This window comes from Mus caroli, unplaced genomic scaffold (genome assembly GCF_978045245.1).
Source record: "Mus caroli unplaced genomic scaffold, Mus_caroli_1 scaffold_9, whole genome shotgun sequence".
NCBI lineage: Eukaryota > Metazoa > Chordata > Mammalia > Rodentia > Muridae > Mus > Mus caroli.
The window spans coordinates 115,001,894-115,011,115 of NW_028227264.1; positions in this window are offsets into that span (position 1 = coordinate 115,001,894).

The window sequence follows — 9,222 nt, forward strand, 5'->3', positions numbered from 1 at the left end:
CTTCCCCCCCCCCCTCCTCCTTCTCTTCTTAAATTAGGATTCAGGTTTGTCTTTTTGAAGGTCCTGGAGAGTGCAATAAGTTTTTGGCTTTGGTTTGCTTTTTATTTTGTTTTGTTTTAGTTTAGTTTTGCTTTTTTTTTTTTTTTTTTTTTTTTTGTCAATGTTCTGGTTGTTGCATCCCTCTAACGGCACAAGCAGTGGTTTTGCACTGAATCGTCTGAAGAGGATGACCTTGGAGACTGATCCTCAGAGTTCAAACTCTAGCTCTTCTGTTCAATAGTGATGGGAGGGCTGGAGAGATGGCTCAGGGGGGTAAGAGCACTGACTGCTGCTCTTCTGAAGGTCCTGAGCTCAAATCCCAGCAACCACATGGTGGCTCACAACCACTCATAATGAGATCTGATGCCCTCTTCTGGTGCGTTTGAAGACAGCGACAGTGAACTTATAATAATAAATAAATCTTTGGGCCGTGGCAAGTGGGGTTGGCCAGAGCAAGCAGAGGTCCTAAATTCAATTCCCAACAATCACATGAAGGCTCACAACCCTCTGTACAACTACAGTGTGTACTCATATACATAAAATAAATAAATCTTAAAAAAAAATAGTGATGTGAGCCTTGAGCAAACCAAAGTCCCATATCAGTTTCCTTCCCAAGGATCATTGTAGGTTATATAGTAATTACATATAGAAAACACTTCCTAGGAATTGTATTTGCTTCTTAAAATTCCCTCTTAAAAATGGAAGTCTAGGACTGGTGAGATGGCTCAGGGGGGTAAGAGCACTGACTGCTGCTCTTCTGAAGGTCCTGAGCTCAAATCCCAGCAACCACATGGTGGCTCACAATCACTTGTAATGAGATCTGACGCCCTCTTCTGGTGCATCTGAAGGCAGCAACAGTGTACTTATTTATAATAATAAATACATCTTTGGGCTGGAGCAAGCAGGGACTGAGGGACCGGGGTTGACTGGGGTGAGCAGGGTCACTGGAGTGAGCAGAGGTCCTAAATTCAATTCCCAACAACCACATGAAGGCTCAGAACCATCCTTACAACTACAGTGTACTCATATACATAAAATAAATAGATAAATCTTTTTCTAAAAAAATGGAAGTCTATGTAGTGGATTGACACCTGTTACACCCTGAGTTTAGCTTGCCTCTAACTCCACCACAGCTGCCCATCTGAATCTGTCTACACACACACACACACACACACTCTATTCCATCAGTGAGGTCAAACCTCTCAATGGGAAGAACAGGCGGTAAGAGCTCCAAACTCCCTTGGAAGTCCTGAAGGCCATTGCTGCAGCCTCAACCTGATCATGACCCTGGAGGTCGGTCTAGTGCTACATTAGCCACTGCCCTTTGACCTCCCCACCCCACCCCCAGGCACGCTCTTCTGCAGAACAGATATTAAAGAGAATACTTCAGAGGGGAGCTATATCTCAGGTTCAAGGAAATTGATTAAAAAAAAAAAAACCTTCCAGTAAATTCCTGTTGCTCTGAGATAGATCTGGAAGGCCTGATCGTCAAGGAAGGCTCACTGGGGACCTGGTCTTTGCCTCCTGGGACTCTGGCCTCTGGCCCCACCTTCTCTTCTGCTCAGTGTTCCTCTAACAGGATGGGGATCTTGGCTGCCCGTTCCTCTCTATTCCCAAGCCCACACTTGCCTATTGCCTACTCTCTCTCATTCATAACTTTCAAATAGCACCAGGTCCCATGATCAAAGCGACTCATGGGATAAAGAGTTTATTTGGCTTTGGGTTCCAGAGGGCTAAGAGTCTGTCGTAGCTGGGATGCATGACATGGAGCAGGAAGCATTGCTGCAGGAACTGGTTCACACCTTGAGCAAAAACACAAAGCAGAGAAAGCATCTCAGAGCCCACTTTCACTGACACACTTCTGCCAAAGGCTGAGTCTCCCAACCCTTCTTAACAGCGCCATCAACTAGGAGCAGGGCATTCAAATCCTGGAGTCTATGGACGGGGCATTCCCATCCAGACCATCACAACCAACCCCAGGGTTTCTATCATAACATGTCCTTACTTAATTGTGTGATAGCTCCTACTAGTTTATAAACTTCCTTTATTTTTCTTCTTTATTTTTCCTGTCTCCGTGTCGTATGTCTAATTATGACCTACATTCAGATTACAAAAACTGTTAAGTATTAATTTTGACTAGAGATTAAGAGATTGAAATTTAGCTGGGCATGATAGCACACACCTTTAGTCTCAGCACTCAGGATGCAGAGGGAGTTCTAGTCCAGCCTGGGCTACATAGTGAAATGGTTTCAAAAACAAAAACAAAAACAAGACAAACAAATATATATATATATATATATGTATATATATATATATATGTATATATATATATTACAAAGAGTTTTTTATATCTGGTCTAGATTGTTGTGCTATTGATAAGGAAACTGGTAGCTGACTGCTTTGCTTAAAATTATCCATGTAATTAATAATGGGGTGAGAAAGAGCTTAGACTAATTTCTTCCATTTTCCAGCCCAGTGAACTTTCTAGTATTGAATTCTTTGCTACCATAGATATAAAACAAGAAGGTAAAGAAGGTCATACCAATATGTAAGAGAAACAAAGGCTTAGTACAATTATCACAAGGACCAATGCCTTTAGCTGCAGAGTTATATAAAAGGAACATTAGGAGTTGGAAGCTTTGGCTAAAGTAGGAATTTGTCGCCCAGGACTTTATCAGGTAAAATATAATCCCTATTGTGAGGTACTAGGGAACTTAGTCTGACTAGACTGTTTAGTTAAGAACGCCCTTTGGGAGGTGCAGAAGAGGGAGAAAAACAAATGATCCTGGTGGCTGATAAGACAGAGGAGAGACAGAAAGATATACATACACATACACGTATACATACACGTATACATACACAGCTCGCTCAGACTCTTTCCACCTCAGCCTTTTCCTTGCCTCAGGACTCTGCCAACAAGAAGGCAGATGCGACCAATCCAGAACAATGAACCAAAATAGAAGCACGAGCCAAATAAACTCCTCTTGCTTAGAATCCAGCCAGTGTGTTGCTGTGCTATTAGTAACAGGAAATGGCCGAGCACAGAAGATATTAGAAACTGAACTGAGTTAGCTTTCAAGTGGCGAAGGACCAAGGTAGCACAGGTCCGGGTTAACTTTTCTGAGAAGGGTTGCTCATGCCTGCTCTAGGTTACACTACGGTTTGTAACATGCCCAGGTCCTCACCAAAGAAACACAGCTGCCTCCACCCTGGTCCCTACACTAGACTAAGAGTCTGACTCACACAAACCCTGAGGCTCACTACCACAAAGTTCAAAAATGGTAACATCAGCATTAAAACCACCCTGACGACTCCCTGTCTGACATGTGACTTAGAAGCCATCACTTCCATCCTTGGAACGAGGATAAAGCCAGACACACTGAAAATTTATCTGCGCATGTGGCACATGCCTGTAATCCCAGAGTTTGGGAACTGGATCAGAGTTCAAGGTCACCCCCCGTGCTACGTAAGTAGTCTGAGATCAGACCGAATTACATGAGATCCTGTCTCAAACAGACAAACCCATCCCAACCCAAACCACACAAAGCAAAAGTTTAAACTGAAGGCTCTTTTTTTAGATTCGTCCGAAAGCTGATGTCATGGGACAAATTACTGCCCAGATAATTGGAAAGAGACGTGATAGAATTATAGTTTTCAGGGAGAAACTCTGGGCATAAGCCACTGTAATTGATCCATTCTGAGCCTCAGTGTAGAATTTCCCTCTTGAGAGGGCCCGTGATTAAGAAAACACCTACATTTCCTCAAAATTCACCTTCAGCACCCATATCACACATTCTCTGTGAGGACAGAGAAAAGCCCCTCTATGGGACTTTTGAAAACAGGCTCTGAAACTTTTGTTTTCCTCAAAAGAAATTCTTTTCCGAATGCTTAAGCACTTAGTGTTTTACCAAATTTTACCTGACCAGAAGAAAGGGAATTACCCAGGCTCAGCTACCCTCTAGCCATTTCGGTGTGGAAATACCCAACTGTGTTTCACTCCAAGCCCGAGACCTAATTATAGACTCACAGGACACCTCTCTCATAGCTTGCAACCAGATCACCTGGCCTCTGCCTAACAACAGAAGACTACGGCTAAAAGGACCTGCAAGCCTTAGGTTTTGTGCTTTAATTCCTACTTTAGGAAGATGGCAAAGTGGTAGGGAAGATAGAAACAGACACATGGAGGGAAATTCGAGCCTCCGACACAACAGCAAAGCGAATACGTACAGTTTATGCCTCAGATAAACATACAGCACGGAGGCTAATCTACCTAAGGTCCCAGTGGCCTGATACGTGGAAAACTGCCAGGATTTGCTATGCAAAAAAAAAAAAAAAACCAGTCTGACCACACACACACACAAAGCAAAACGAGACATAGACATGGCGTGGCACGGTGGTAAGTCCTGACAGTCTTAGCTACTTGGGAAGTATTGGCAGGAAGATCAAGAGCTCCAGGCCAGCTTGGGAACTGGGACAATGTATCATGATTTTGTGCCCAGCCAGCCCACGCACATACCAAAGCCCCAAACCAAACCAAAGCAACCGAACTGAAGTCCTTATTCAGACCCGGCTGAGATTCCTCAGAGATTCTGGAATTCTTGTAACTGGGATCCTGGAGCTGATGCTAACGGGCAGAGGCAGGAGTGGGGTCTTTAACTCATGCTCTCTTTAGAGAGTGGCTGAGCTGAGAAATCTGTACACATCACTCCAAGGTGACATGCTATGCCCAACTGGCAGGCTATTCAAGGAAGGAGAACAAAGGTAGTTCATCATTCCCAAGCCCAGGCTTGCCATGTCTCTGCGACCTGTAGCATCTCTGCTTCTCTTGTCATCCTTACACCCTTCTTTTAGTCTCTGCACATCTGAGCCCAGGCTGGACTTGGAATGCTGAGTCTTAATTGCTGTCTGCTGATATTAACGGAGTAATGCTTCTGCAGGCAGGGGGCTGGAGAGTTAACTCAGAACCAGCCAACAGTGCCAAGGGGGCCATCAGGACTGCTCAGTGTCTGGGGAAGGACGAGTCCTTCTTTGATGAGGATGTGGCCATCGACAGGATTCCAGTGTTCCTTTGCCCCATACCCATGCACACACACATATATATATATATACATATATATATGTGCTCACCACTAACTGGGCTTGTGGCTCATGAAACAAGAGGTGGAGCTCAGGCAAAAAACAAGTGTAAATGACAGCAGAAAAGAGAAGCCCCACACACTGTGTAGAGTGAATGGCACTCCCCTGATTACTAAGCCAAGGAGTAAAGGGACCAAGGGGCTTGGGTTAGTGTTTATAACCTGTCCTCCATCAGTGTACCTCCATTCTAGAACGATGCCTGACTTTGCAAGGTTGTGAAACTGCAACTGCCTTGGCTCATCTGAATCTCTTTGTTCTTATGAAATGAGGGTCTGTCCGTGGTCCATGTTTCTCCCAAAGATCATACCCCCTTGCAGATGTGTTTCCTCGACTACAGCTAGAGGGAGGGGGCAACCAAAGACTGAAGTAGCCAGGTCATCTTCCTTTCCTAGAGCAAGAATAATCAATATAAAAAGAGCAGGAGCATTTCGAGGTTTCATAGACTTAGCTGCTAAATGCGATCAAATACTAACTTACCAGTGGCTTACATTAAAGAGGACACTATTAACGTGCTTCCTCCTTTAAGAGCTAGGTGCTATTCATAGCCCTGGTTTATGGATGAACAGTCCCAGCTACAGAGAAGCTAAGTAAACAGGGTTGGAAAGCTGGAGTGGCAGGCATAGGGTTTAAAACTGTAGTCTAGGATCGTGCAGCTTCTCAAATGTGCCTTGGTGGATTAGCTAGCTCTAGTGCTGCTATAACAAAGCAACACAAACTCAAGTGGCTTAGAACAACACAAACTGAGTATCTTACAGATCCGTAGGCCAAGCCAAAAGAAAAGAAAAAAAAAAAAAGAAGAAAAAAAAATCAGTGTGTCGGTGTGGCTATTTTTCTACATCTCTAGGGCTTACAGGCAGGAATCCGTTCCAGCTCCTAGAGGCCACTCTCCCTTCTTCATCTTCAAAGCCAGCATCTTACCGGCTCTCCCATCGTTGCATGTCTTTTTCTTTGACCATAGCGAGGGATAAGTTAACTGATTCATTTACTAACTTGAATTTTAGTTAAAAAAAAAAACAACATAAAATTTACCATTTATATTTTAGTAGTATTTAGTATATTCATACTCCCCTGGGGCAAGGCCTCAGTACATTTTGCCCTCTTGTGCATCTGAGGTCTACACCCAGTAAGCAATTCCTTCCCACTGGTGTCTATCATTTTCATTTTTTTAAAGATGGGTTGTTTTATTGTAAGGTTTATTTATTTTGTTATGCCAGCACACTGTAGCTGTCTTCAGACACACCAGAAGGGGGCATTGGATCCCATTACAGCTGGATGTGAGCCACCATGTGGTTACTAGGAATTGAACTCAAGACCTCTGGAAGGACAGTCCGTGCTCTTAACTGCTGAGCCATCTCTCCAGCCCCTCAAAAAAATGTCATTTTTATTTTGTGTGTATGAGTGTTTTACCTGCATGTATGCATACCATAAAGACCAGACCAGATGTCAGATCCCCTGGAACTGGAGTTACAGGCAGTTGTGAGCTGCCTTGTGGGTCCTGGGAACAGAATCTGGAGCCTTTGCAAGGGCAGTAAGTACTTTTTAACAACGGACACATCTCTGCAGCTCTCAGGTATCTGCCATTTTAATGTCTTGTTTCTGTGAACTTTATCTCAGATGTTAGTATTAACATGGAGTCTCATGGAGTCCAGGTTTTACAGGTATGTACCACATGCCTGGTTTATGGGGTACTAGGATCAACCCCAGTGCTTCATACATACCAGGCAAGCACTCTACCCACTGAACGACACCCCCAGATCCTATTTTAGTTGTTTTGAGACAAGTGAGACAGGGTTTTGCTACACAGTAGTAGCATTCCTGCATAGTCTGCTTCAGTTCCTGATTCTGGGTTCCCACTTTGGCTTTCATCAGCCATGGGCTGCGATGTGGAAGTTTAAACTAAATAAACATTTTCCCCCTCTGCGTTGCTTCTTGGTCATGGTATTTACATAGCAACAGGAGGAAAACTTCCTGTTTGTAGAAGTTATCTTTGGTTGTAGTGTTATTCAAGGAACCGTTGTAGATCTAACTTCCATTGAAACTATGGATTTAATTTCTTAGTTTTTGTAAATGATGGGAGTCTGGGGTCCAATTTCCTTGTTATCTATGCTGACGCTCATTTCCCTTAACACCCTTTGTTGGAAAGACTATCTTGTGTATCTTGTGTATTCTCCACCGTCTTCCCGAGCCTTCATGTGATCGATCACATGTGAGCGCTTGTCTCTGCCCTCTGTTCTAGTTCTCTGATTCGCTTGCCTCTTTGTGCCAGAGCAGCCCTACTTTGATTACTTAGCTCTGTAATGTGTTCCAAAATAAAGAAGCACTAAGCTCTTTGAGTTTGATCATTTAAAAAAAAAATCCTTTTAACTGTTTGGAGTCTGTTGATATTCCATATAATGTTACTGTTTTGGTTGTTTAAAAAAAGGTGTCATAGAAATGTAAAGTTTTAAAATGTCATTATTATTGTATGAGTCTGTGTACACTGTATGAGAGAGTATGTGCATGTGTTTGAGTGTGTGTACATGAGAGAAAGAGACACAGAGACAGAGAGAGACACAGAGGGAGACAGAGACTGAGAGAGATCTGCCGATGCACGTGTGACGTCAGTGAACAGCTTGTGGACGTGGCTCTCTCCTTCCACCTTTACACTCACTCCAGGGCTCAAACCCAGGTTGCCATGCATGTGAGCCAAGCACGTTTATCTGCTGAGCCACCTTATTGGCCTCCAAAATGTAACTGAAGTATCCTTTAAGCATATTTCATCTTCTTATCCATGAGCACAAGAAGTCTTACCTTGTTTAAATATATATGTACATTAATTAATAATTTATATACATACTCAAAATAATTAATGTACATCTATATTTGTACACACATTTGTGTGTACAAATGTGTATGTGTATGTATGTGGACATTTGTGTATGTGTATACATATGCATTCATATTCCTGATGAATTTTGATGCAAAAAACCAAACAAACAAGCAAAACCCTTCAAAACCATTAAGCAAACAAAATTCAGCAGTACAGCAAGAGGAACAGTCAGCGTGATCAAGTGGAATCCCTCTTGCAATGTCAGAGGACAACCTGAGGGAGAGGGACTGTTTCTCTCCTTCCACAGTCTGAGTCCCACAGATCAAACTCAAGCTATTAGTCTTGGCAGCAAGTTCCTTTGCCCACTGAGCCATCCATCTCATTGGCTTGGGTTAAACCTTTGTTTTTCTGATTGACTGAGTGTCCTATTATCATAGTGTTACGTGTCAAATGCTTTCTCTGAAGCAATTGAGATAACCCTGTGGGTGTTTCATTATTAAATCTGTGCTGACAGATGTTCATACATTAGCTCACCCTAGCATTGCAAGAGGGATTCCACTTGATCACACTGACTGTTCCTCTTGCGGTACTGCTGAGTTTGTTTGCTTAATGATTTTGAAGGGTTTTGCTTGTTTGTTTTTGTTTTGCATTAACATTCATCAGGAATATGGACGCATAGCTTTTTGGGTTTTGTTGTTTGTTTTGTTTTGTGTCCCCCGCCCCCCGCCCCCTGCCCTGCCCCACCCCCCAGCACCTCTCTTATTTGCTATTAGGATGATGAAGTTCTTAGAAACTGAGCTTGGAAGAGTTGCAACTTTTTTTTTTGATAGAGCTTGAGAAAACTCCATGTTAAACTTTTCTGTAAGCATCTGATAGACATCTTTAGAGAAACCATGAGGTCTTGGGTTGGGAGGAGGGGCTGTGATTAGTGATTCTGTCTTCTCCCTACTAATGTTGACATTTCCCACTTCATAATTCCAATCTTGGTCTGTTGCGTGCTCCCCAGGACTCTTTCGATGTTTTTTAATTTTTCTAACTTACTGCTATTGAATTTAGATTTTATTTTTGTGTCTATATGTGCACATGAGGGTGGTGCCTATGGATGCCAGAGGCGTCCGGCTCCCGGAAGCTGGAGTTGCATGTGGCTGGGGGCCAATTCAGGTGCGGGGGAATTGAACCTGGGTTCTCTGGAAGAGCAGTGCTCACTCCTAACCACGGAGCCATCTCTCAGCTGCTCT